We start from the raw sequence: 11,350 nt of genomic DNA on the forward strand, positions 1-11,350 counted from the left end.
GGTTGTGTCAGCTTTGTGCCCACTGGCTCCTTGTAACTGGCTGAGGACTCGGACCTCGTGCGTGATGTGCTGGTGCTGCTTAACCCACTGCTGGACGCTTGAGAGGTCATCCAAGTAATTATCTGGTCCTGTTCTTTTGGATCTGTGAGGGTTGTTGTCCTGGACAACATGGGCGGTATTGAGTGGGTTTTCTTGGGTGCTCCCCTGTGGCCTGTACGTGAACCGTCAGGGGAAACACCTCTTCCCTTGCCCCTTCCTCTTTCACCGGATTTCTTCCTCATTTCACTTATCCTTACAGTACACGCTGACTGGCAGCAGTACAGTGGCAGTACAGAAATGCTATACAGTACCACTATTCCCAGCAGCGACACAGAGCACAATGCTATACAGTGGCGGGTGAGCGGTGTACCACTATTCCCAGCAGCGACACAGAGCACAATGCTATACAGTGGCAGGTGAGCGGTGTACTACTGTTCCCAGGCCCAGCAGACACAGAGTGGAAGTAAACACAATGCTATATAGTCTGACTGAGCGGTGTACACAGAGTGGCAGTACACACAATGCTATATAGTCTGGCTGAGCGGTGTACACAGAGTGGCAGTACACACAATGCTATATAGTCTGGCTGAGCCGTGTACACAGAGTGTCAGTAAACAATGCTATATATAGCGTGGCTGAGCGAGGTACACAGTGGCAGTACACACAATGCTATATAGTCTGGCTGAGCGGTGTACACACAGTGTCAGTAAACAATGGTATATAGTCTGGCTGAGCGGTGTACACAGAGTGGCAGTAAACAATGGTATATAGTCTGGCTGAGCGGTGTACACAGAGTGGCAGTAAACAATGGTATATAGTCTGGCTGAGCGGTGTACACAGAGTGGCAGTACACACAATGCTATATAGTCTGGCTGAGCGGTGTACACAGAGTGGCAGTACACACAATGCTATATAGTCTGGCTGAGCGGTGTACACAGAGTGGCAGTACACACAATGCTATATAGTCTGGCTGAGCGGTGTACACAGAGTGGTAGTACACACAATGCTATATAGTCTGGCTGAGCGGTGTACACAGAGTGGCAGTAGACACAATGATATATAGTCTGGCTGAGCCGTGTACACAGAGTGGCAGTACACACAATGCTATATAGTCTGGCTGACCCGTGTACACAGAGTGTCAGTAAACAATGCTATATATAGCGTGGCTGAGCGAGGTACACAGTGGCAGTACACACAATGCTATATAGTCAGGCTGAGCCGTGTACACAGAGTGTCAGTAAACAATGGTATATAGTCTGGCTGAGCGGTGTACACAGAGTGTCAGTAAACAATGGTATATAGTCTGGCTGAGCGGTGTACACAGAGTGGCAGTAAACACAATGCTATATATAGCGTGGCTGAGCGAGGTGCACAGTGGCAGTACACACAATGCTATATAGTCAGGCTGAGCCGTGTACACAGAGTGTCAGTAAACAATGGTATATAGTCTGGCTGAGCGGTGTACACAGAGTGTCAGTAAACAATGGTATATAGTCTGGCTGAGCGGTGTACACAGAGTGGCAGTAAACACAATGCTATATATAGCGTGGCTGAGCGAGGTGCACAGTGGCAGTACACACAATGCTATATAGTCAGGCTAAGCCGTGTACACAGAGTGTCAGAAAACACAATGCTATATATAGCGTGGCTGAGCGAGGTGCACAGTGGCAGTACACACAATGCTATATAGTCAGGCTAAGCCGTGTACACAGAGTGTCAGAAAACACAATGCTATATAATATAGCGTGGCTGAGCGAGGTGCACAGTGGCAGTACACACAATGCTATATAGTCAGGCTAAGCCGTGTACACAGAGTGTCAGAAAACACAATGCTATATATAGCGTGGCTGAGCGAGGTGCACAGTGGCAGTACACACAATGCTATATAGCCAGGCTAAGCCGTGTACACAGAGTGTCAGAAAACACAATGCTATATATAGCGTGGCTGAGCGAGGTACACAGTGGCAGTAAACAATGCTATATATATAGTGTGGCTGAGCGAGCGGTGTACTACTGTTCCCAGCAGCGACACACAATGACTGGGGGGGACCCTGGCTAGCGTGGCTGGAGAGCGAACTACCCTGCCTGCCTACCCAAAGCTAAACCCACAGAGAAATGGCGGAGATATGACGTGGTTCGGGTATTTATTTACCCGAACCACGTGACCGTTCGGCCAATCAGAGCGCGTTCGGGCCCAAACCACGTGACCCGTTCGGCCAATCACAGCGCTAGCCGAACGTTCGGGGAACGTTCGGCCATGCGCTCTTAGTTCGGCCATGTGGCCGAACTCGAACATCACCCGAACAGGGTGATGTTCTGCAGAACCCGAACAGTGGCAAACACTGTTCGCCCAACACTAGTCTGAGCCCTAAAAAGTTATATGTTTTCATAAGATTTAAACACGCTGACTAGCCAGCAGGCCAGCCCACCTTTTTGGGCTGGTGTACACCAAGGGCTTGATTCAGAAAAGGGTGCTAAGTGTTAGCACGCCACTGAAAAGCCACTTTGCATGTGCTAACATGCTTTGCACGTGCTAAGTAGTTAGCACATGCAAACTACTTAGCACCGTAGTTAGCACATGTATACTACTTAGCACCCTCGTTTTTTTAAACATCATTGTTTATTCAACAAAGAAAAGGAACATATGACAGAATATGCAGTGTAGCAGTGCGCCTCCTAACTTTTCCAACAGTAGCTTCAGCATCAATTATCACTGTGGAATATGAGAGGTATTGTTAACAATAATATAATGATCGTCACATAATATATAGAGCTCATATTGAATTTAAATTTCCAAATATTCTATCTTTTACAAGATCATAATTAGCAAGACCAGGACAGAGGCGTATCTAGAGGGGTGCAGGCATGGCTTGTGCCACGGGCACCAAAACACCATGGGCTCCATGCCTGCCCCTATGCTGCACCGGCCTGCCTGTCTCCATGCCTCCCTGTCATCCAGACCTCAGATCAGATTAATGCTGTTATCCAGGGAACATGGCTACTTAAAGGATACTGCAGCCGAAAGGCTGCGGAGAGATAAAACCTGCAATGTGTAGGGAAAGAAAAGGACATACTCACCGCTCCCCTCGCTCCCTGCCGTCGGGTCCCGCTCGTCAGCCACAGCTCCCGGTACTGGCCGACTCTCCTGACCCCTGACCCGGATATACTGCGCCACGCATCATGACGCCAGAAGTACGGACACTCCCCCGCCTCCTGCGTGTGCGCTCCAGCGGCTCCACATGCTAGCTTTATTGTGAAGCCGCTGGAGCGCACACGCAGGAGGCGGGGGAGTGTCCGTACTTCTGGCGTCATGATGCGACGCCAGAAGCGAAGATTACAGGACATACTGCGCATGCGCGGGGCAGTATGTCCGGGTCAGGGGTCAGGAGAGTCGGCCAGTACCGGGAGCTGTAGCTGACGAGCGGGACCCGACGGCAGGGAGCGAGGGGAGCGGTGAGTATGTCCTTTTCTTTCCCTACACATTGCAGGTTTCATCTTTCCGCAGCCTTTCGGCTGCAGTATCCTTTATTTATGCATGTAGGGTGCACTTTGCTTAGTGTTAGAACAGAGGACAAAGCGTGAATAAAGAGCTATTTCCAAAAAAGTAACCTCAGCAATATCCTGAGCCAAAACACACAAGCAACCATGATACATGTACATGAGAAAGGATGCTGTTTAGAGGGGAAGGAGGCTCTGACTGAGGGGTGGGGGGGCGCAATTTTATTGTTTGCCATAGGCACTATATTACCCAGATACGCCCCTGGACCAGGGGTATCTAACCATGGAGCTTAGCACCCTAGTTAGCACGGTGCTAAGTAGTAGTTTGCATGTGCTAACTACGGTGCTAAGTAGTTTGTATGTGCTAACTACTTAGCACCCGAGTTAGCACGGCCAAAGCCTTTAGGCGTGCTAACTGGGTTAGCACCGTTTACTGAATCGAGCCCCAAGAGTGCTTCTGAGCTCTTTCAAAAAGCGCTCGGCTAATGTATTTGTATGGGATGGATCACACTAGAGCGATGTGATTTTTTTTACCTGGCAAATGCCAAACTTCAGATCATGCACACTTCAGGGTCTATGGCTAAAAGTATTAGAGGCAGAGCAACAGCAAGTCAGCCAGGCAATGTGTATTGCTCAAAATGAAATAAAAATGCAGCGTCCATAGCCCTCTCCCTTCAGGCGTTCTTTAGGATGGAACCCGAGGTGGGAGGGATATGGAAGCTGCCGTATTTATTTCCTTTTAAACAATGCACATTGCCTGGCTGTCCTGCTGATCCTCTGCCTCTAATATGTTTAGCAACAGACCCTGAACAAGTATATGAAGATTAGCTCCATGCTTGTTTCAGGTGTGTAATTCAGACGTTACTGAGCAGAAAGATGAGCAGAACAGCCAGGCAACTGGTATTGTTTAAAAGGAATAAATATGGCAGCCCCCATATCCCTCTCACACCGGGTTCCTTTTAAGCAAAGCCACTTTAACACTAAAACACACAACTAGCGCATGTCTCCCAACTTTTTAAATGAGAAAGAGGGACACTTTCACGTATCCATCTGATAATGGCGCACAGTGTTGCCGCTAATCCATTTGTCGCTTATCGCTATTTAACGTTAAAGCCTTATCGTTATTTAGCTCTGTTTATTTTATTGAAAATTAGCATTAACACACAGAACCCTCTCTGTACCTATCCCTAACCCCTAGATCCCCCTGGTGGTGCCTAACCCTAACCACTTCCCTGGTGGTGCCTAACCCTAACCACCCCCAGGTGGTGCCTAACCTTAACCACCCCCCTGGTGGTGCCTAACCCTAACCACCCCCCTGGTGGTGCCTCATCCTAAGCCCCCCTGATGGTGCCTAACCCTAACCACCCCCCTGGTGGTGCCTAATCCGAAGACCCCCCTGATGGTGCCTAACCCTAACCACCCCCAGGTGGTTCCTAACCTTAACCACCCCCCTGGTGGTGCCTAACTCTAACCACCCCCTGGTGGTGCCTAATCCTAAGCCCCCCCTGATGGTGCCTAACCTTAACCACCCCCCTGGTGGTGCCTAACCCTAACCACCCCCCTGGTGATGCCTAATCCGAAGACCCCCCGAAGACCCCCCACCATAAGGTGGTGCCTAATCCTAAGCCCCCCCTGATGGTGCCTAACCCTAACCACCCCCCTGGTGGTGCCTAATCCGAAGACCCCCCTGATGGTGCCTAACCCTAACCACCACCTGGTGGTGCCTAACCCTAACCACGCCCAGGTGGTTCCTAACCTTAAACACCCCCCTGGTGGTGCCTAACTCTAACCACCCCCTTGGTGGTGCCTAATCCTAAGCCCCCCCTGATGGTGCCTAACCCTAACCACCCCCCTGGTGGTGCCTAACCCTAACCACCACCCTGGTGATGCCTAACCCTAACCACCCCCCTGGTTGTGCCTAACCCTAACCCCCCCCCTGGTGGTGTCTAACCCTAACCACCGCCCTGGTGGTGACTAACCCTAACCACCCCCCTGGTGGTGCCTAACCCTAACCACCCCCCTCGTGGTGCCTAACCCTAACCACCCCCCTGGTGGTGCCTAACTCTAAATCTCCCCTGGTGGTGCCTAACCCTAACCACGCCCCTGGTGGTGCCTAACTCTAAATCTCCCCTGGTGGTGCCTAACCCTAACCTTGACAGTGTTACATTAAATCCATTCACCGTTTTGCAGTTAAATAACGTCTGCAGTTTGGCTTATGTAGGTTAGCTATTGATAAATAACGTTACTGTGTGGCGTTTTTCTTTTTTCTCTGTGCGCCATTATTATGCAGTACTATCGATAAATAGCGATAAGCGTATATTTTTAATGCAGCGCCATTTTTTACGCATAGGCGCTGCGCGCCATTATTCACTTATCCGCACTTTCACGCCCCACCATACATCTAGCCACACATACCAATACAAAATCATAAGCAAAAGATGTAATTTTACATTTCAAACCTTACTGGTCCTTACTATCATCATACTTTTATATCAACATTTGAAATTAAGAAATGTGTAAATTTAAAGGATGGGAATTAAGTTTGGAGCCAATGAAACACATTTTTCAGTAGAAAATATACATACATTTACATAGATCTGTGCATCAGTCCTGAAATAGGGACAAATGAGGAAGAAAGAGGGACAGAGGGATGAGGTTCCCAAAGTCCCAACAGTCCGTCCCTCCAAACAAGGGAGAGCTGGGAGCTATGCTAGCGTCTTTTGCTGATTGCAACACATACCCAAGCACAGAGAATGCCAAGTTAACGGGAACCTTAACAGAGAGGGATATGCATGTTTCCTTTTAAACAATACCAGTGCCTGGCAGCTCTGGTGATCTCTTTCGCTTAAATGGAAGGTTCACGCAGCACCTAAAAAAAATAAAAATACAAATCCACTTACCTGGGGCTTCCTCCAGCCCGTGGCAGGCAGGACGTGCCCTCGGCGCCCCTCCGCAGGCTCCCGGCCTTACGGGGGCGCGCTGATGTCATCGGACGTCCTCCGGGCTGTACTGCACAGGCGCAGAACTATTGCGCCTGCGCAGTACAGCCCGGAGGACGTCCGATGACGTCAGCGCGCCCCCGTGAGGCGCATTTTGGAGCGCACAAGAGCACGATCTGGCAGCCGGCCTGGCCAGGTCATGTGCGCCACCGGAGAAGACCGGGAGCCTGCGGAGGGGCGCCGAGGGCACGTCCTGCCTGCCACGGGCTGGAGGAAGCCCCAGGTAAGTGGATGTGTATTTTTATTTTTTTTAGGTGCTGCGTGAACCTTCCCTTTAATAGTGGCTGAATCACACGCCTGAAACAAGCATGCAGCTAATCCAGTCTGACTTCATTCAGATCAGATCATCTGATCTGCTTGCTTGTCGAGGGGCTGTGGTTGAAAGTATTAAAGACACAGGATCAGCGGGAGAGTCAGGCAACTGGTATCATTTTAAAAGGAAAAACCCATATCCTTCTCAGTTTAGGTTCACTTTAAACATCCTACTTACCAGCAAGTGACAGGTGCACTTCGTAGTAAAACACTCAAATCTCAAAGGAGTACAGGCAGATTGGTCATCTCGAGTGCGAGTCCAGCCGTGCGTCTGTCGAGCCCCAATCAAATTCTTCTATCTTGGCCAAAGAATTCCCAGCAAGACGGCCTTCTGCAAATTGAACTCTGTTGAGCGATTCGCTGGAATCCAAAGAGAAAAAAAATCTCATACTAGGAATCTTGGCTTACACAAAAAAATACAAAGGAATTCACTTTCTTTACCAAGGCTGCAAGCCTGGGCAGAGAGTACAGGGAGGATGGCACCTACCCAACTACTGAGGGATGCTTTTAATAAAAGTGGAAAAACTTCTGGAGGAAGTGAAGTCAAAGTGCTGCAGCTGCTGTATATTTCTGATCCTTGCTCTTAATCCTCCGTCTCCTCTATTTATTTTGCTCGGACGTTTCGCAAGCTCCCCGCCATCCGGAAATTAACAAAAGGGGTTTCCAGATTGAAACAAGGCAGGAAAATTCTCAGTTGGCAAAAAAAGCTAACGTGTAAAACGTTCTGTCCTGATAAGTCTTGTACGTCCTCTAGCTGCACTCCAGCCAGAGAGACGTGTACCTGTTTCATAATGCTACTGCCCTCAGGACCAGTGCTTGCTTTCTGTTAGTGATTAGCTGGTTTCAGGTAAATCCCTCCCTCATCAAGGTACCAGGTCAGAAGCACCTGTGCCAGCCACTCCTGCAGCACCAGATGTGACCTGGGGGCTGGGAGCCTTTTAAAGCTGTCTATACACCAAACAATTTTTATTGTACAGTCTTTCCACTTTAGTGTAGCACGAGAGCTTACCTAAACAAAATGAATTCGTTTTTTTTTTTAAATCAGACTTTATTAAAAACAGAAAGGCATATAGAAACATAACAATAACATATGAATTGTGAATTATGAACACAGCAGCAGCAAGTCATAAAGGAGTGGATGGCAATTAAATCACAGCAGTGGCACAGCATGACCAGTCAAACTGCCCCACACAAAAGAACTTAAAGCGGACCCAAACCAAACATTTTTTTTTAATTAAAAATATTAAGTTGCACCACTCGGACACATACAAAGATAAATAAACACTCCTTCAAGCCTATGAGCATTTCAGTGCATGCTTTTCACCCTTCTCTTTTCATAACTAGGATGATACAGGTGGCAGCCATTAGCAATTCCTCCATTGCCGGACACCATCTACTCTACCAGTTTGCCGGATTTTGTCCCGGCAATTTGAAAGGATAAAATATATTAAATAAATAAAAAAGTAAAATGTAAAATATTTTATATTTGTCATCATGCAGCTGAAAAAAGGCTGCTATTTATTATTATAATTTAGAAAATAGATTTTATTTCTGAAATCTTGTATTTTTAATTTGGGTCCACTTTAAAGGCATAAAGGCACCACACCAACTTTTTCATTTTCTATGATGGAGGAGAGAGGACCAGAAAGATATGCTTAGTTGTCTTTTATTAACCTTTAGAGGACCATGGGCTTAAACCCCCCTAGTAACCAGGCTATTTTTCCCTAAATAGGCCACTGCAGCTTTAAGGGCTCGCTGCAGGCCTTACATGTCAGCACACACGTGATTCTCCCCTTTCTCCCCACTAACAGAGCTTTCTGCTGGTGGGGTCTGATCACTCCCCCAATGTTTATTTTTCTCATATTTATTTTATTATTTTTATAATAAATTTGACCATTTTTTTTATTAATTTGTTTTTTTCTCCTCCCTCCCTATATCTAGCCCAGGCATGGGCAAACTCGGCCCTCCAGCTGTTACGGAACTACAAGTCCCACAATGCATTTGCCTTTATGAGTCATGACTGTGGCTGTCAGACTCCTGCAATGCATTGTGGGACTTGTAGTTCCTTAACAGCTGGAGGGCCAAGTTTGCCCATGCCTGATCTAGCCTATGGCAGCGATTGGCTGTCATAGGCTTCAGCCTATGAGTGGGATCGCTCTCCTGCCTCCCACACGGGTCACATGGCTGTCCCCAGTACAGATCGCAGCGCTGTACTAAGTAAATAGACAGCAGTTTCGCCGTCTAACAGTCTCCTAGCGGCGAGCAGAGTCTCCTGATGGCACTTTATATGTGGAGTTTCCAATAAAGAAAACCAGCTTTTTGCACCGACCTCGTTTGGCTGCAGATCACTTTTTGCTTCACTTTAAGATTTGGCCTGGCATGCCTAATCCTGCACCTGCCGGTATGGTTGAGGGGGTTGAGCGTTTTTGAGCTTTCTCCTTAGCGCACGCGATCTTCTGCAAAACCCCGCCCCAGGACTTGACGCCAATTGGCGTTAGGCGGCCCATCGCTGTGACGCAGTTGTAGAGCAGTTAAGGAAACCCTCCAAAAATTCTATCGCAAATTAAGGAGTAGTCTGGTAACCCTAGAGTATCCAGCCACCCTGACCAAACAAGAAGTTTGGCATGGCGGAGGAGATTCTAACCTGTTTCTACTCAACCACCACTGAATCGATCCTCAGCTCCTCCATCCTGGTCTGGTATGCGGGAGCTACCGCAAGCGACAGGCATAAACTACAGAGGATCATCAGGTCAGCGATCATTGGGAGACCTCTGCCTCCACTTGACCTCCTGTATACCACAAGACTGCGTGCCAGGGCACTGAAGATCGCAAGCGACCCCTCACAAGCGACCCCTCACAGGCCACTGTTTTTTCACCCCACTACCATTGGGCCATCGACTTCGGGCCATCCCCACCAAGACCACCAGACACAAGAACTCCTTCTTCCCTTCGGCCGTCAGCCTCCAGAACTCCCTTAACATTCTTCCACCTTCCATCAGTGCCCTATCACCGGCAAAGTAGCAGACTGCAAAAATAAAACGTTTCCTTTTCAAACTACCAGCCATCAGTTATCACATTTAAACTGCTTAATTTCTTCCCACGCGTTGCGTAGACTTCAACAATGTACTGTACTGTGAATATGTGTACATTTTTATATCTACACATTTGAGACGATGTATTACTGTCAATGATCTTATTGTACTCCTGACGCTTTCTGTATTGTGATATTTTTTCCTGCTTTTTGTCTATGTACCTCGGGAGCTATGTATTTTGTCTATGTACCTCGGGAGCTATGTATTTTGTCTATGTACCTCGGGAGCTATGTATTTTGTGCCAAACCAAATTCCGGGCATGTCCCAGACATGCTTGTTGAAATAAATCTGATTCTGATTCATATCAAATTTGTGAGGGGCATCTCTATGAGCATATTTTAGTTTTTCCAACTTTAAGTAAGCATTTACCTGTTTGACCCAGGGTTCTGCCGATGGGTAAAGATGGCCCGAACGGTTCGCCGGCGGACAGTTCCCGGCAAACATCAGCTGTTCGAGTCCGTGGCAGGTAGTGAACAGATAGGGCGGCTCGATCCACCCCCTTTACCTCGTCATTGGGCTAAACTTTGACCCCCTACATCACAGTCAGCAGACACATGGCAGCCAATCAGGCTGCACTCACCCACGGACTCCCCCCCCCCTTCCCCCTATAAAAACGCAGCAGCGCCAGCCATGTTCTCAGTCTGGTGCTGCTGCTGTAGTGAGTGGAAGGGAGAGACATTGCTGCAGAAACAGGGACAGTTAGCTAGGCACTTCTGTTTGATGCTGAACACTGCATACAGGCCACAGTCATTGCTGGGCTGTGCAGTTCTACTATACTCATCTATCTATGTTGCAAGGAAGCCAGCACACTGTCTATCATAAGATATGCTTAGCTTGCTACTGTATCTGTTATTGATATCTGTCTGTGTGGGTTACACAGCAACTAATGATTGAAAAACAGTATTGTGTCCGCAACACTTGCACAATATACAAAAGAGTGTGCCAGGGCTCAAAGAACACAGATACTGGCATTAGAGGAAAGAAAGCCCATAAAAATAGCACCACTCAAAAATAATGTAATATCATTTATTGAAAAATATATATATATGTAATAACCACAAAATACATTTGATATATTGGAGTATCAAAAACTATCACATAAAAACAATTAAAACCGACCATATGGTCGCATATGGTAACAGCTGCAAACAATCATGTCCATATAGGTGATTAGAATAAGGGGAACTTATCCGTTAACCGGGCGCATCCGGCAGGTGGCGCTCTTGTAGCGAATTTCGATGCGCTGGGTTGTATCTAATTCCATTCATACTTCAACGTAGTACTGTGTGAATGGAAGCGCCGCAGGTGGCGCTAATTACATTGATACGTTGATAACAATACAGTGTTAATGGCAAGGAATACATTGTATTTGAAGTGGCTGGCACTTTTACATGGAATTCAAATGAAGGC

The 11,350-nt window shown here is 47.7% G+C and overlaps 1 protein-coding gene across 1 annotated transcript in view; it reads right to left on the reverse strand.

Moving 5' to 3' along the window:
• The window catches only part of STEAP4 (STEAP4 metalloreductase), a 50,346-nt gene extending 42,691 nt beyond the window's left edge, over positions 1-7,655 (reverse strand). The window contains exons 1-2 of the mRNA XM_068235485.1: positions 7,336-7,655; positions 7,027-7,208 (exon numbers count right to left, since the gene is read on the reverse strand). The gene's annotated coding sequence lies outside the window, so the exon portion shown is untranslated. The remainder of the gene's footprint in view (positions 1-7,026; positions 7,209-7,335) is intronic.
• Between the last annotated feature and the right edge of the window lie 3,695 nt (positions 7,656-11,350).

Source organism: Hyperolius riggenbachi, chromosome 5, assembly GCF_040937935.1.
Source record: "Hyperolius riggenbachi isolate aHypRig1 chromosome 5, aHypRig1.pri, whole genome shotgun sequence".
NCBI lineage: Eukaryota > Metazoa > Chordata > Amphibia > Anura > Hyperoliidae > Hyperolius > Hyperolius riggenbachi.